Source organism: Oryctolagus cuniculus, chromosome 2 (assembly GCF_051225735.1).
Source record: "Oryctolagus cuniculus isolate XC-2025 breed Fujian yellow rabbit chromosome 2, ASM5122573v1, whole genome shotgun sequence".
Lineage (NCBI taxonomy): Eukaryota > Metazoa > Chordata > Mammalia > Lagomorpha > Leporidae > Oryctolagus > Oryctolagus cuniculus.
This window is the reverse complement of record NC_142868.1, coordinates 127,040,476-127,056,119: the sequence shown is the minus strand read 5'-3', so window position 1 is coordinate 127,056,119 and position 15,644 is coordinate 127,040,476. Positions and strand designations below refer to the sequence as shown.

General features: G+C 37.7%; 1 pseudogene; it reads left to right on the top strand.

Annotated features, from left to right (window-relative positions):
* The first annotated feature begins 866 nt into the window (after positions 1-866).
* LOC149128044 (large ribosomal subunit protein uL23 pseudogene) lies at positions 867-1,371 on the top strand (annotated as a pseudogene).
* The last annotated feature ends 14,273 nt before the right edge of the window (positions 1,372-15,644 follow it).

Sequence of the window (15,644 nt, the reverse complement as noted above, 5' to 3'; positions counted from 1 at the left end):
TAATATGGATTTATTTTATTTCCTTTTCTCATCTATTATACTGAATAAAATACATAGCACTATATTGAAGGAGCAGAGAAAGATTAACTTTGTCTTAACATTTTAAGGGTAAAGGACTGGCATTGTGGTATAGCAGGTTAAGTTTCTGTTTAGAATGCCAACATCCCATGTGGACACGAGTTTGAGACCCGGCCGCTCTACCTCCGATCCAGTCCACTGGCTAACACACCTGGGAAAGCAACAGAAGATGGCCCAAGCGTTTGGTACCCTGCGCCCATGTGGGAGGCAAGGAGGTTACAGGCTCTGGGCTCCTGGCTTAGGACCAGCCCTGCCCTAGCCAGTGCTGACATTTTGGGGAGTGAAACAGCAAATAGATCTTTCTCTCTTCTCCTTTTTAACTCTGCCTTTCAAATAAATAAAATAAGTTTTAAAAAACAAGTCTTAGGAGAAAGTATTTAGTCTTCCATCATTAAGTAAAGTGTAACCTATAAGTATTCTGTAGTCATACTTTAACAAATGAGGGTTGAATTCTGCTAGATAGCCTTTCTCCATCAGTTGGTAGAGTCACGTGATATGTTCCTGTAACTTAATATGGTGATTTCTATAGATTTTTATATGTTTAACCAGCCTTGTACTCTGAAACACTATCTATAATATATTGCTGAATGCTATTTATTAATGTGTTAAGAATTTTTGTCTATATGAGTGGTATTATTTCCTATTTTTGGTAGTGTTTCTATTTGGTATTATTCTAGACTTTTAATGTGATTTACAAAGTATTCTCTCATCTGTCCTCTAAAATCTGTTTCAAACAATCACTTCTACGTAAGTAATCTTTTAAAAAAATTTTACCCCTTTTCACCAAGATGGCACTGAAGGTGAGGAAGGAAGCTCCTGCCTCTCCTAAAGTCGAAGCCAAAGTGAAGGCCTTGAAGGCCAAGAAGGCAGTGCTGAAAGGTGTCCACAGCCACAAGAAGAAGATCCGCACGTCCCCCACCTTCGGGTGGCCCAAGACGCTACGCCTCCTACAGCAGCCCAAATACCCTCGGAAGAGCGCCCCCAGGAGAAACAAGCTTGACCACTATGCCATCATCACGTTCCCCCTGACCACGGAGTCGGCCATGAAGAAGATAGAAGACAACAACACACTGGTGTTCATTGTGGATGTCAAGGCCAACAAGCACCAGATCAAACAAGCTGTGAAGAAACTCTATGACATTGATGTGGCCAAAGTCAACACCCTGATCAGATCTGATGGAGAGAAGAAGGCGTATGTGCGGCTGGCTCTGGACTATGATGCTCTGGACGTTGCCAACAAAATTGGGATCATCTGAACGGAGTCCAGCTGCCTAATTCTAAATATATGTTTTTTCACCATATAAAAAAAATAAAATAAAATAAAAAATAAAAAAATTTTACCATTACAGAACTTGAAAAAATTTACAGAAAGTATATATTATGAAAAAATGGATTTCAAAAAATGTTTGAACCCAAATAAACTTACTTTTAATTTCATTTTTTGGTGAAACTGCAGAAGTAAACTCATAATTTTTAAAAATTCATAGATCCTCAGTGATTCCATGTTGTTCTAGAAATTTAGTGGCTGGTGAGGGGGATGAGTTTCAACTGTGATAGTCATAAGGTTATGTAAATTATGTATTTCATATTGAATAAGTATGGTGCTTCCTATCTTTCCAGGAAGAAGCTCACATCATATAAACTGTCAAATATATTGGTGATGAATGCTTGCACTCTAGCATGGGCAAGTGAAAGTCTCTTAGCAGTGGACTGAAGTATGAATATGAAAGGACTAGACAAATGAGTACAGACAAGTTTTCTGAGACATTTTAATTAATCTCTTCAACAGTGACCTTTCACCTGTTCTCCCTAGTCAACCACCATCACCTATTTTGCAATTTTCACAAGTCAGAAACTAATGAGTAACTGAGAGTTGAGGCTTCTCTGTCACAATAACTACAGAGTATCTTTAAAAGATACTGGAGATGATCCAAGGAACACCAAGTAGGAATAAGGGATAGTTCCAAAGGTTGCATAGACTTGAAAATATTTCTCACTGAAATCTATTAACTCTAAAAACCTCAGCTTTTACATTGGTGTTAACAAAATTTATCTGTTTTACATATATTGACCCTAGTTTTAACTTTTGGGCTACATGTAAACATTCAAATAAAATTCTTTAAAAAAAATAAAGACCATTATAGAGAGAGGCAGACAGAGAGAGACAGAGAGACATCTTCTATTCCACTGGTTCACTCCCCTAATGACCCGCAATGGCCAGAGCTGAGCTGATCCGAAGCCAGGAGCTTCTGGTTCTCCCATGCAGGTGCAGGGCCCAAGGACTTGGGCCATCCTCCACTGCTTTCCCAGGCCATAGCAGAGAGCGGGATTGGAAGAAGAGCAGCCGGGACTCGAACTGGCACCCATATGGGATGCCGGCGCTGAAGGCTGGAGCTTTAGTCCACTGCTCCACAGGGCTGGCCCCAACATTCAATTTCAATCTTAGAACATGTGAGGAAAGTTATAATGCATTTTATGATTGGACAAAATACATTATTTTTAACTAGAAGTTTTGAATTTTCTAGCAATTTCTCACAAAGGGTACTTCACTGAGTCAAAGCCTAGCATCAAGTTATAAACTTAATCTGTAAGGGATGCTGACTATGGAATGATAGACAAATTCATTTAACACACATACTCTCTCCTTCCCTCCTTCCATCCTTGCAGAATATCATGTGTAAACGTTCAGGGCCAAATAGCGAGATAGTGTAAGGCATTATTCTAAGGGGAAGCCTTGGGCAAAAACAAGCTGTTTGTTCACATGACTTTTGTTTGGCTGAATGTTATATTCAACTTCAGAGCCAGTGTTGAATGGCTTGGCAAAAAGGGATGTGATTGAGCTGTCACTAGAGGGCCAGATTGCTTTCTCCCTGTATGCTCAAACTCTGCTCTGAATTCATGTTACATGAATACTTAACAAAAATTCCCTTTAAAGCATTAGAAACGTATCATGTAGCCAAGTAAATGCCTACAACTCAGTCTAGCCCCAATCACAAGAGATGATTTCTAGACTTCAGCCTCCCAATCTCTCTTACTACTGATAAACCATAAAAGCACCAAAAATGCAATACCATTATCTGGGTATGGTCTTCTGCAAAGGCTATAAACAGGAGTATCATCTTTTATTTCAATGGATTCAATGAGTTTAGGCATAGATTACCTGAGCTTTTCTTGTAGTCATATCCACAGTGAACCCACATTTAGTTTGCTGAGAAATCTCTTCAACTACATATTACACACATGTCTCAATATTTTTTTCCAAGCAGTTTATACTTAATTTTAAAGTACCAACACGGGATATCTCACATTAAAATGGGGCATGCAGATATGATCAGAAATCATATACAGAGTTAGACTTTATACACAACTATACAACCTCAGTATGCATTGGAACACTAACCTATAAAATACTTGGCACAATAGACTTCTATTTTAGTATGCTTTGTTGTGAGTTCTGCATCTGGGGGGGGGGTCTTTGCATAAACAGATGACATGATGATATGATTTTCCTGGCTGTTTTGTTATGCCTCTGTGTAATACTACTGGTTAAGCAGATCAATACGCACAGAATACATTGACTACTGTATCAGGAAAATGAATCTTGTTGCTATGTGTGCATAGTCACTGAAGCTTCGACTTCACCTACTTCTCACTGAATTCCATTATATCCACCCAAGTGGTCTCCAGTGCCCTGTCTCACTATTTAAAGAGAAATTACAACCATGTGTTGAAGGGTTTATAAGATACAAAGAAATAATATGCCAACAACAGGACCAAGTATGCAGGAAAATCAAGATGACCTTAACAAGTTTCGTAGACTCTGTGGGAAGTGGCGTGTTAGACTCCAAGAAAAAAGGTTTATTTTGCAAGCCCAGAAAAAGTACTGAAACTTTTAAAAAGGTATTACAAATAAGCCTGTATAACAGGAAAACAAAAGTATTTAAAAGGCTCAATTAGTTTAAAAATGCCAGAGACTCTAAAAGAAACCAAAACAGATGATACAAATATATGAATATAAATTAAACTTAAGCCAAATAATTATATAATATGTAACTAGTCTTTAAAATTTTACTTGAAATAAGTAATCATTTATCTATAGTTCTACATTTACAGATCCTACAAATATTTTATGTAAGGCATTAAACTTTTTCTGCTAATAAATTCAACCATATTGATAATATGGGCAAATTTCCTGAAAAGTACAATTCATTAAGGTTGACAAAAGAAAAAGGTTTAAAAAACTCAGAGTCCTATTACATGATCTGAAGAATTTTATTTTGTGATTCAACAAAAGCTTCCCACAATGACTCAGACCCAGAAAACGTCACTGGTGAATTCTATGAAGCTATTAAAGATGAAATATCACCAATCCTCCATAGGTTCTCTAGCTAGAGAAAGGAACACCTTCTAACCTGTTTTAGGAGGGCAGCATTACATTGATATCGAAATCTATAAAATACATTAAAGAAAACTGCAAACCAATATCTCTTTTCAACATGGACACAAAAATCTTTAAGAAAACAAATCAAGTCACCGTTTCCCATAGTGTCCATTTCACTTCAGGAGGTTTCCTTTTTGGTGTTCAGTCAGTTGTCACCGATCAGGGAGAACATATGGTATTTGTCCCTTTGGGACTGGCTTACTTCACTCAGCATGATGTGTTCCAGATTCCTCCATTTTGCTGCAAATGACTGGATTTCGTTGTTTCTTACTGCGGTATAGTATTCTAAAGAGTACATGTCCCATAATTTCTTTATCCAGTCTACCGTTGATGGGCATTTAGGTTGGTTCCAGGTCTTAGCTATTGTGAATTGAGCTGCAATAAACATTAGGCTGCTTGATCAGCATAGCCCTGACTGTTAATGAACAACTTAATACATTATCCCTCTTAGTAGTTTTTTTGTCTGTTCTACTTAATATGACTGGTTTAATTCTGTAATTAATACACAGTTATTCTTAAGTGTTGAAAATTAACTGAAATGTGATCCCTGTTAAACATAAGAGTGGGAATAAGAGAGGGAAGAGATGTATAATTTGGGACATGCTCAAGCTGACTTGCCCCAAATGGTAGAGTTAAAAACATACCAGGGGATTCCAATTCAATCCCATCAGGGTGGCATGTACCAATGCCATCTCACTATTCCAAGTGATCAATTTCTGTTCACAGTTGATCATAATGAAAGGACTAAGAGTCAAAGGGAGCACATAAACAAGTCTAGTACCTGCTAACACTAACCGATGGAATAAATAAAGGGGAGAGTGATCCAACATGGGAAGTGAGATACTCAGCAGACTCATAGAATGGCAGATGTCCTAAATAGCACTCTGGCCTCAGAATCAGCCCTAAAGGCATTCGGATCTGGCTGAAAAGCCCATGAGAGTATTTCAGGCATGGAAAGCCAAGACACTCTGGCAAAAGATCTCTGCGAGTGAGATCCCAGTGGAAAGAACAGGTCTTCAAAGAAGGAGGTACCTTTCTCTGAAGGGAGGAGAGAACCTCCACTTTGACTATGACCTTGTCTAAACAAGATAAGAATCGGAGAACTCAGAGGGCTTCCATAGCCTTGGAAACTCATGACTGGAGCATAGGGAGACTACTGATGCCATAGACAGGAGTGTCAATTGGTAAAGTCAACAACAGGAGTCACTGTGCACTTACTCCTCATGTAGGATCTCTGTCCTTAATGTGCTGTGTAGTGAGATTTAATGCTATAACGAGTACTCAAACAATATATTTCACTTTGTGTTTCTATGTGGGTGCAAACTGTTGAAATCTTTACCTAATGTATACTAAACTGATCCTCTGTAAAAAAAAAAAAAAAAAAAAAAAAAAGAAATTATCAACTCCCAACTTGACTCTCACTGGGATTAAACATGACAATAGGTCTGCTCTGATTTCATCATCATTTAAAAAAAATCATCTATTATTTTTCACTTTATGTTTCTGTGTGGGAGCAAGCTGTTGAAATCCTTACTTAATGTATACTAAGATGATCTTCTGTATATTAAGATAATCGAAAATGAATCTTGATGTGAATGGAAGGGGAGAGGGAGTGGGAAAGGGGAGGGTAGTGGGTGGGAGGGACGGTATGTGGGGGAAGCCATTGTAATCCATAAATCGTACTTTGGAAATTTATATTCATTAAATAAAAGTTAAAAAAAAAGAAAACAAATCAAATTCAGTAATATGAAAAAACAAAAATACATCACAAGGCAGCTTTTATCTCAGGAATATGAAGTTCAATTATCACATGGAAAAGTCAATTAATGCAACTTACCATAAAATAAAGGAGAAAAATGCATGCAATTATTTAGTCAACATTTGACAAAAATAGTATTAGTTCATGATGAATCTTTAACACTAGGAATGTAACAGAAATTTCTAAATCTGGCAAATGGTACCTACAAACACCCAAAGAGTCATCATAATTAAAAGCAAAAACACTAGCACTTCTCCCAACTTGGGAAAAACACATGCGTTTTACTTTCATCTCTTCCATTAGAATTTTACTTCGTGTCTTCATTAGTGCCATAAAGGAAGAAAGAAATTTAAGCCCTACTATTATTTTTCTTAGTGCAAGTAAACTGTGCCCTTTGTAATTGACATATATGATTACATGTGTAGAAAACAAAGAAATCTCCAAAGGGTAAATTTAATAACTCAAAAGGATATATGGTTTGGAAATAGTTACATGTAAAAATATAGATACATAAGGATAAATTAAATAAAATATGTACAATACCTGTACCAAAAAAAAAAAAAAAAAAAAAAAAAAACCTTACCAACTTTGCTGGACAGAATTAAGGAAAATCTAAACAGACATTTTATGTTCTTGGATAAGTAGATTCAAAATTGTTCAAGTGTCATATCGTTATAAATTAATCTGCAGATTAAGCACAATCCCAATAAAAATTCCAGATTTAAAATTTATGTAAAACCACTATCTAAATTAGGCAAACCAGTCTTGAGAAAATTAGTAAAGTAAGCCTTAAAATCTAGTTCCAAGATTTACTAAGCTGCTACCATAATCAGAACAATGTGGTATTATTTCAGACACAGAATTTACTGGAATACAATATCCAAAAAGTAAGAACTAAGTTTATGTATTTAACTGATTGTTAACAATGTGTCAAGAGAAGACACTGTTTTTAACAAAAGGTCATATAGAACAAGTGGCACTTGGGAAGGGCAATCCTGATAATTCTCCACACCCTAATTGCAAGGTTCGCTTGAATTTGATAATAGACCTAAATTAAAATCTAGAGCAACAAAGTCTTTGCAAGTGAATGTAGTTGAACATCTTTGCAATCTTAACATAGGCAACAATTTCTTAGGATACAAAAGCACAAACAGTAAGCAAAAAAGGGACAAGGATTTTTTTTCTTCCTAAATCTACAAGAATATCACAAAGAAAAATAAAACAAAATGCGGGCTGGAAGAAAATGTTTACAATAGGTGTAATTGGAAAGACTGTTTCGCATATACCAATGCAGACACTTTCACAATGACAAACCTTTATAAACTGGCAAAAGATTTGCACAGACATCTAACAAAAGGACATATAGAGTAGACAAGGTGCATAAGAAAAACTGCTCAGTATCATAATCAGAAAAAGTAAATTAAAATTAAAAGTATGTTTTTGTTTTTCTAATTCCCATTACATAGTTAAAACTAAAAAATAAGATCAACTATACCAGGTGTTGGTAAGGATACAGGGATTCTATATGTTGCTGATAGGAGAGTACGGTAATACAGCCATTGTAAAAATCAATGGGACACTTAAAAGCGGCGGCCATTGGAGGGTGAACCAACGGCAAAGGAAGACCTTTCTCTCTGTCTGTCTCTCACTGTCCACTCTGCCTGTCAAAAAAAAAAAAAAAAAAAAAAAAAAAAAAAAAAAAAAGAAAGAAAGAAAAGTTAGCAGTATGACACCGCATTTCCAATGCTAGCTATATGCCCAAGAAATTGCTACCTTATGTACATAACACACCAGCATGGATAGATCACTTGTCATTCAATAGAGCCAAAAAGTGGTAACAACCCAAATATTTATCATCATGTGAACAGTTGTGATACAATCATACAAAAAATACTATTCAGCAATAGAACTCTTCTGATACGTGATATATGAATGAATTTCAGAATAAGTTTGTTGGGCAATCTGAGACAAATACTAAAGGGTACATATAGCACAATTTCACTGCTATGCCTGTGCTACTCGCATCCCATAGGGGTGCTGGGGGTCAGGAATATGGGCACAGGTGGCTCTTTGGTTCTCTAACCCCAGTTTCCAAACGCTGAAATCAACAGGCCGGTGGGGCCATGTTCCTTTCTGAAGGCTCCGAGGATGAATCTTTTAAGATCTTTGAGGTTTTGAGAATTCAGTTCCATGCAACTACGTTATGAATGAGGTTCTGTCTCTTTGCTGACTGTAAACCAGGCTCATTTTCAGTTTTTGGAAGTATTCTTTATATCAAGGCCTCCTCCTTTCCACGGAGAAATAAAACAGAAAGTCCCTCCTACTGGTTAAAAAATCTGACTTCCCCTTCTAGTGGCCTCCTGTACCTTTTAAAGGGCTGGTGTGATTGCATTGGTTCCACCTGACAACCCAGAAGACTTTCGGTCAGCTGATTAGTGTTATTAATTACATCTGCAAAGCCTTCCCAGGAGTTCCTAGATTCGTGTTTGAATAACCAGGAGACTGGGATCTTTGGGGGGAGGGGAGGACACTTTTAACGGGGTGGTTATGTATGGGTGTCTTATATGCCTGTGTGCTTCAAACTGTTCATTTACAATGGATTGATTCTGTTATATGTAACAAAACAATATAGTTGATTTAAAATGTAATAAACATCTGGAAAACATTTACGGTGCATGGAAGTACGGAAGAAAGGCTTGAGGTCTGTTAAGATGCAGGGGTGGGTAATGTCTCACCCACAGGCCATATAAGGGCCATGAAATCATTTAGTCTGGCCCTGCCAAAGCAACCCCAGGTGGGACTTGGAATTCAATAGATCTGTAGCAGACTCATTGTTAAGTTCACAATTTTGCATAGCCCACGAATGGTGTTTTAAATATCCAAATAGCACTTGAAAGAAAAAAAAAATGGTTCCAAAGTTTTCTAGAGGAAATAAAATATCACATTCAAGTGCCAACACTGTGGCTCAGTGGGTTAAGGCACAGCTTGTGATGCAGGCATCCCATATCGGAGCACCAGTTTGAGTGCCAGCTGCTCCACTTCTAATTCAGCTCCCTGTTGCTGTGCCTGGGAAGACAGTGTGTGATGGCCGAAGTGCCTGGGCCCCTGCTACCCATGTGGGATACTCAGATGGAGTTCCAGGGACATGGCTTCTGCCTAGACAAGCCCTCACCACTGTTGCCATGTGGGAATGAATCAGCAGACAGAAGATCTCTCTTTCCCTCTCACTCCCTTTGTCATTCTTCCTTTCACATCAACAAAACAAAGCCTTTTAAAAATCATATTCAATAATATCGTTAGTAAAAATGTAATGCATTCAGCATTATAGGCATCATATATAAATTTTAGCATAATAACTATATATAATGACAATGAGATTATATGTATATGTTCAATTAGCTGATTAAAATTTAACTCAGTTGTCCCTAAGATAACTGTATTCAGAGAACTTTTGTTTACCTTATTTGAGAAAAAAAATCAGTAGAGCAATCAAATTACAGGTGTGTCACATCTTTCTTGAATACACGAGCTCTCCATAGACCTGTAAATAAATACAGAGACCTGCCACGAGCGTCTTGGGGAGTCTGGCCAACAGACTCAACCCAGGGCCCACGACGACGGTTTTTCGGGCGAGAAATGAACGAAAGGCGATTATCGGTCTTCAGTAGACTTTTTATTAGAGAAAGTAGACGTGACAGAGGTAGAAAGGAAGGAGGAGCGGAGAGGAGAGAGAGAAGAGCTTCCGCCTTACACCTGCGGCTTTTATACAAAATGTGACCAATCAGAAGCAAGCTAGAGTTCTTGCATCAGGCACACCAATCCAGTCTCTGTTCACGTGAAGGGCACGCGTCCTTCAGCCAATCATGTGAGGTTTCACGCAGCAGGCAGGCAGGCAGGCAGACTCACTGCGGGGGTCCTGGCACCATCTTGTTGTTTACCTGGACCTCGATCCCTCCGCCTCCGGAGAGCCCCGCCCATAGGAAAGCGCCCGGTCAAAACTGAAAGTAAAAACCTCCGCCTAGCAATGCCACCACGGACTATTCAAATTAACCAGATGAGTACTTCATGAAATAAAAAGCTTTTTTGGGGAAATATTTTAGACTTTCTAGGAGTAGTGAGGAGGGGATGAGATTTTTCACAGGGTGAAAATAGTATTTGCTACCCAATGAAAATATAACGTTAACTACAGTAAAAGCAAGTTAAAATATTTAGTAGCCGTATTATAAAGAATGATATAAAAACAAAGTTAATAACATATATTACTTAACAAATATACACAAAATATAATAATTTCAACTTGTACTCAATACAAAACTAAGGAGATATTTCATGTATATTTTTTAAAATGCCATTAAAAACCCTATTTATTTGTCATTTGAAAGACAAATAAGAAAAAGAGAGATCCCAAAAGACTGCAAGAGCCAGAGCTGGGCCAGGCAGAAGCCAGGAGCTAGGAGCTTCATCCAGGTCTCCCATGTGGATAGCAGTGGCCCAAACACTTTGTCATCCTCTGCTGCTTTTCCCAGGCCAGTAACAGGAAGCTGGTTTGAAAGTGGAGCAGCCAGGACAGGAAGTGGTGCCAATATGGGATGCTTGAGTTGTAGGCAGTGGCTTTACTAGCTATGTCACATCACTGGCCTCAATTCTTTTCAATTTTATGTCTTCTTAAAGTTTTTTAAGATTTTATTTATATATTTTATTTACTTGATAGGCACCGAGAGAGAGAAAAATATACAGGCAGACAGTGATCTGCATGCTGCTTGTTCACTCCCCAAATGCCTGCAACAGCTAGGACCTGCCCAGACCAAAGCCTGAAGCCCAGAACTCAATGGAGATCCCACATGAGAGGCAGGTATCTAAGTTATTGAGCCATCACCTGCTGCCTCCCGTAGTGTGCATTGGCAGGAATCTGGCATTGGGAATCAGGAGCAGAGCCTGGATTCAAAGCCAAGCACTCAACACGGGATGTGAAAGTCTTCACTTCTGAATGAGATGTCTACATAATAAATTTGGAGGTTAATTTCACATGTTAAATTGGAGGATATTTTTGAAGAGATTAACATTTAATTCAGTCAACTTTGAGTTAAGCAAATTACTCTTCATAATGTGAATAGAACTCATCCAATCAGGTGAAGACTTGAATAACAGAAAACATCTGACTGCCCAAACAAGAGGGCATTCTCCAGAGGGCTGCAGCTGGACTTCATTGGCATCATTGACTTTCCTGGGTCTCTGTGTTGCCCACCTTCAGACAAGAACTGCATCTGCTGGTCTGGGTCTTGAAACTGCTGGTTCATATTTCAGATTTGGCTTTCCAGATTCACGGACCAATTCCTTATAGTCTTTGTCTCTTTCTCTTTCTATACATATCTGTGTACACTATTTATATCTCCATTTGCTCACTTCTCTGGAGCCTTCAACACAGTAAATTTTGTGTTTTTATATTTGAGCACATGCTAATTCAATGAAAACATCAGTTCCTTAGTTGCACCAGTCATTTTTTAAGTGCACAACACTCATAGATGACTCCTGGCTACTATGGTGGTCTAAACCAAGTGTTGGCAAACTTTTTCTATAAAGGACCAGATGGTAAACACTTCAGGCTTCTAGAATATATGACCTCTGCAGCAACTACTTACTCCACTATTTTAGCCCAGAAGTGCCATAAACATAGTAACTAAATGGGTATAGCTGTGGTTCAATAAAACTGTATTTACAAAATCATGTAACCAGACAGATCTGTGTCCTCAGCTGTAGTTTGCTAGCCCATACCTTGAAACAATTGAGGCAGTTTTCTGGCTTTGTAATTCTATGATTTAAAATAGGTTATGGTGGAGGAAGTTCTGCCCAGTGGTTAAGGCACTTCTTGGGATGCCCACATCCTATATTAGGATACCTGATTCCAATATCCTGCTAATGCATAAATTGGATTATTTATAAATTTTATATATTATTCATTTTATATATTTTTAATTTTATATATTATTTATAATTATTATAAATTTTATGTATTTATATTTATAAATATTAACACAGTTATGAATATGAATTGACCCACAAATTTTATTGAAAGCCTGCTTGTTGAAATTCCAGACCGGAGATATGGTTTCCAGATAAACCTAGCAAATTTTAACAAAATAAAATACAATAAATAAACTAAATAAAGAAGTGATCTGAATAAGATGGATATTATGTATTAAGAAAATATCAGAATATTTCAGTATACTTGCTTCTTACTAGAAAAATTTATGATAAGCAATATTTCTGCAGTGACACTTCCGCTATCTTATTGCTTTAGTTCTAGCAGCCAAAGGATATGACAAAGACAGGGCCTCTTAGATTTATGAGTGCCTCTAATTGGAAGGGCTGAGGAGAGCAGACACAAATTATAGAAGATTTTGGAATTAATCTATCATCTCTAAGCATTCATTTCGATACATTCTGACTGGAAGACATGTTGACATTTTTGTTGTGCCTCCAGTGGAGATACGGAAGAGCACGCATGTGTATTTTGGTTGGTTTTAGATACCATCAGCTTCTACATCAGAAAATTAGTAATTGGAAAATTCTGTCCCAATGTTGCAAGTTCAACTTAACTTTGGAAACTCTGGCCCAGAATTGAACCCAGTGTCAACTGGGAACAAAAAGATGCCAGCCAAGAAGAGTCCAATCATTCTCCTATCTTCAGAGCCATTGTGAACTCCGTGAGCAATGTGCTCTGGGAATATGCTTTGGAATGGCTTCCAGACATTGACCTTGACAGAATCAAACAGTGTCTAGACAGAGCTGTCACCATGATTATTTTGTCTGAATGGATGGTTAGGTCAAGTAATTAACTAATTAATTAGACATTCAATCAATATTTAAGTGATATAATTAATTTGATACTTAGAATGTGAGACATAGATACTACTAAGGGGTAATGGATGCTCATAAAATGTAGTTGCTTCCCTCTAAAGAGCTTTCTCCTGTTGTCAGATTGTCGGCCCCTCATACACCTTGTCTCTCTTTCTCTCTCCTTCTTCCAGTCTTTTATAGTTTGTGGATTTTAAGATAAATTAAGGGACACTTATTGTCTTCTGTTGTTATGTAATGGAGCCCATCTTTTGGGTGAGCTATTTTAGACTTGGACTCTTACCTTTAATTCTTAAAATTTTTCTTTTAGTTATGAGGCTCTTTTCATCCTCTCTGATTTTCATGCCCTTAGTAATGTAAAGATTTTGATTTTTGTTTCTTTCACTTCTTTCGGAAATGTATGTGAAATGTTTGGCAATTACTCTGGGTTTCTCCCCTTGATTTTACTGCTGATTATCTAAGAAGTGTCTGTTTAAAGGTTTAACACAATTTGGGATACACACAAGTCTCTAGCTGTGTGAAATGATCAATTCTAGCTGATAATCAGGAGCTGCTGAACCATTGTTTTTACTTGGACAGTCGGACTCTCTTTTGACAGAGACTAAAACTTTAAGTGCAAGACTGTTCTTGACTCTGTCCTGGTTTCCAGTGGGACCCTGATCAAGGTGAAGACAATGTCAGTGGTTCCCAGATCCTAAGGCTGTAATGCTATTTTTAACCTAACTCTCCATTCCCTTCCACATGTATTACAGACTTCATTTTATTAACTTCTTCATTACTAACCTTATTTTTCTGTAAGATGCTGCCTTCTATGATTAAACAAATGGTACTTCTCGTAGCAGATGCTATTTATGTCTCACGTCCCTTCAGCTCAGCTCTGTACTCACCTGCAGCTGAGCTGAAAGTGTCTGACACGTGGACAGTCACCACTTCAAGGCTGGTGTCTCTTTGAGGGCTTTGCCTGGTACTGTGAGAGATAGTCAGACACCTTGGCTTCCCAGAATGACTGGAGATCTAACACCTCCAGGGTTAGTTGTCAACACATAAGAGAATGGCTAAACACCTCAGCTTCACATTCTTCATACAGAAATGCATATACAGCCACCTGAGAGGGGCCCCATAGCAATGAGCCCTAATTGCCAGCTATGAATACCTGATTATGAACACATCCTTCGTTGAGGTTTCCCCTTCTTGTATTGCTTGGTATCACATCCCAGCAAACCATCCAGCACTGAAGTCACCCTTCCAGGAGGGAATCCTACCTATGATCTTTCCTTTGGCGTAGCAGCACACAGGGCACAGTGTGCACCCCTGATTGTCTGCGTTTTCTAGTGTTGTAGGGCTGAATGGGTCATTCACAACAGCACCTGGATATGATTCAGCGGATGTTTAATTGCCTTACATTTCTCACCATACAAGGTCCATGGGTGCACAGAGAGGAAGGCTTCAATTTTCTGAAGCAAAGTTGGAAACGACCTGGAGCTGTAGCCTTTCACATTAGGGAAAATACATTGATAGGCTTGTACCATTGATTCTTTACAACACTTTGAAATATCAAGATATTTAAACCCATCTATAATGGAAATGCTGAGACTTGGATTAAAGGACTATAAAACACAACTTTGACATAGACTGTAAAAGAGTATGTCAGTAATAAAAAAATGCTTCTCACTCTAACATAAATTGGTATTAGCAGAGACCACTCAAGGACTGAAGGATGATCTAGAAAAGTCAAAAAGAGTACTTCATTTTCCTTTTTGTGACCACTCTCATGTAATCTTAGCATAGTAAAAAGAATACAAAAGTTAATTTTGCTCCCCGAGTTCAACAGAGTAGTTGATCACTCGTTTTAAAGAGTGAGGGGTAGAAGTGAGCAGGAGGAAGGGCCTTAATGTAGATTTGATTGGCAAGTTTCTAGGATGAAAACGGGACCACTTCCACCTCTAAGTAACTATTGCCTCATGATGTTGCTGCCCTAAGATATTTCAACAGTCTTTACCTCCTTCATCAGATCTTAACTGTCTTGGCTAGCCTTTGAAGTTATCCTAAGTGTACCATCCTAGCTAATAAAATTTTTAAACTTCTTTTTAAAGTTTTCATTTAAAAAATTTTTAAATATCTATAAATATTATATCTATTGGTGGAGTACTATGTTATATTTCAGTACATGTCTATATTATGTAATATCCAATCGGGGAAATATATATACATTCAAGTACTTAAGATATTTTTATAGTGGAAGTATCTAAAATATCTAAAGTCTAAAAGGATCTAAAATATCTAAAGTCTAAGAATCCAAAATATCTAAGTATCTAAAAAATAGTATACCCTTGCATTATCTTTACTCTATTATGCAATAGAAACCCCAAAACATGCTTCTATCAAGTTATAACCTAGCATCCATCAATCAACCTTTCCCAATCCAACCTACCCTACTTTCCTCTCCAGCCTGTGGTAACCACCATTATATTTTTAACTTGTGTGAGATCACCTGTTTTCCAGACTCCACAC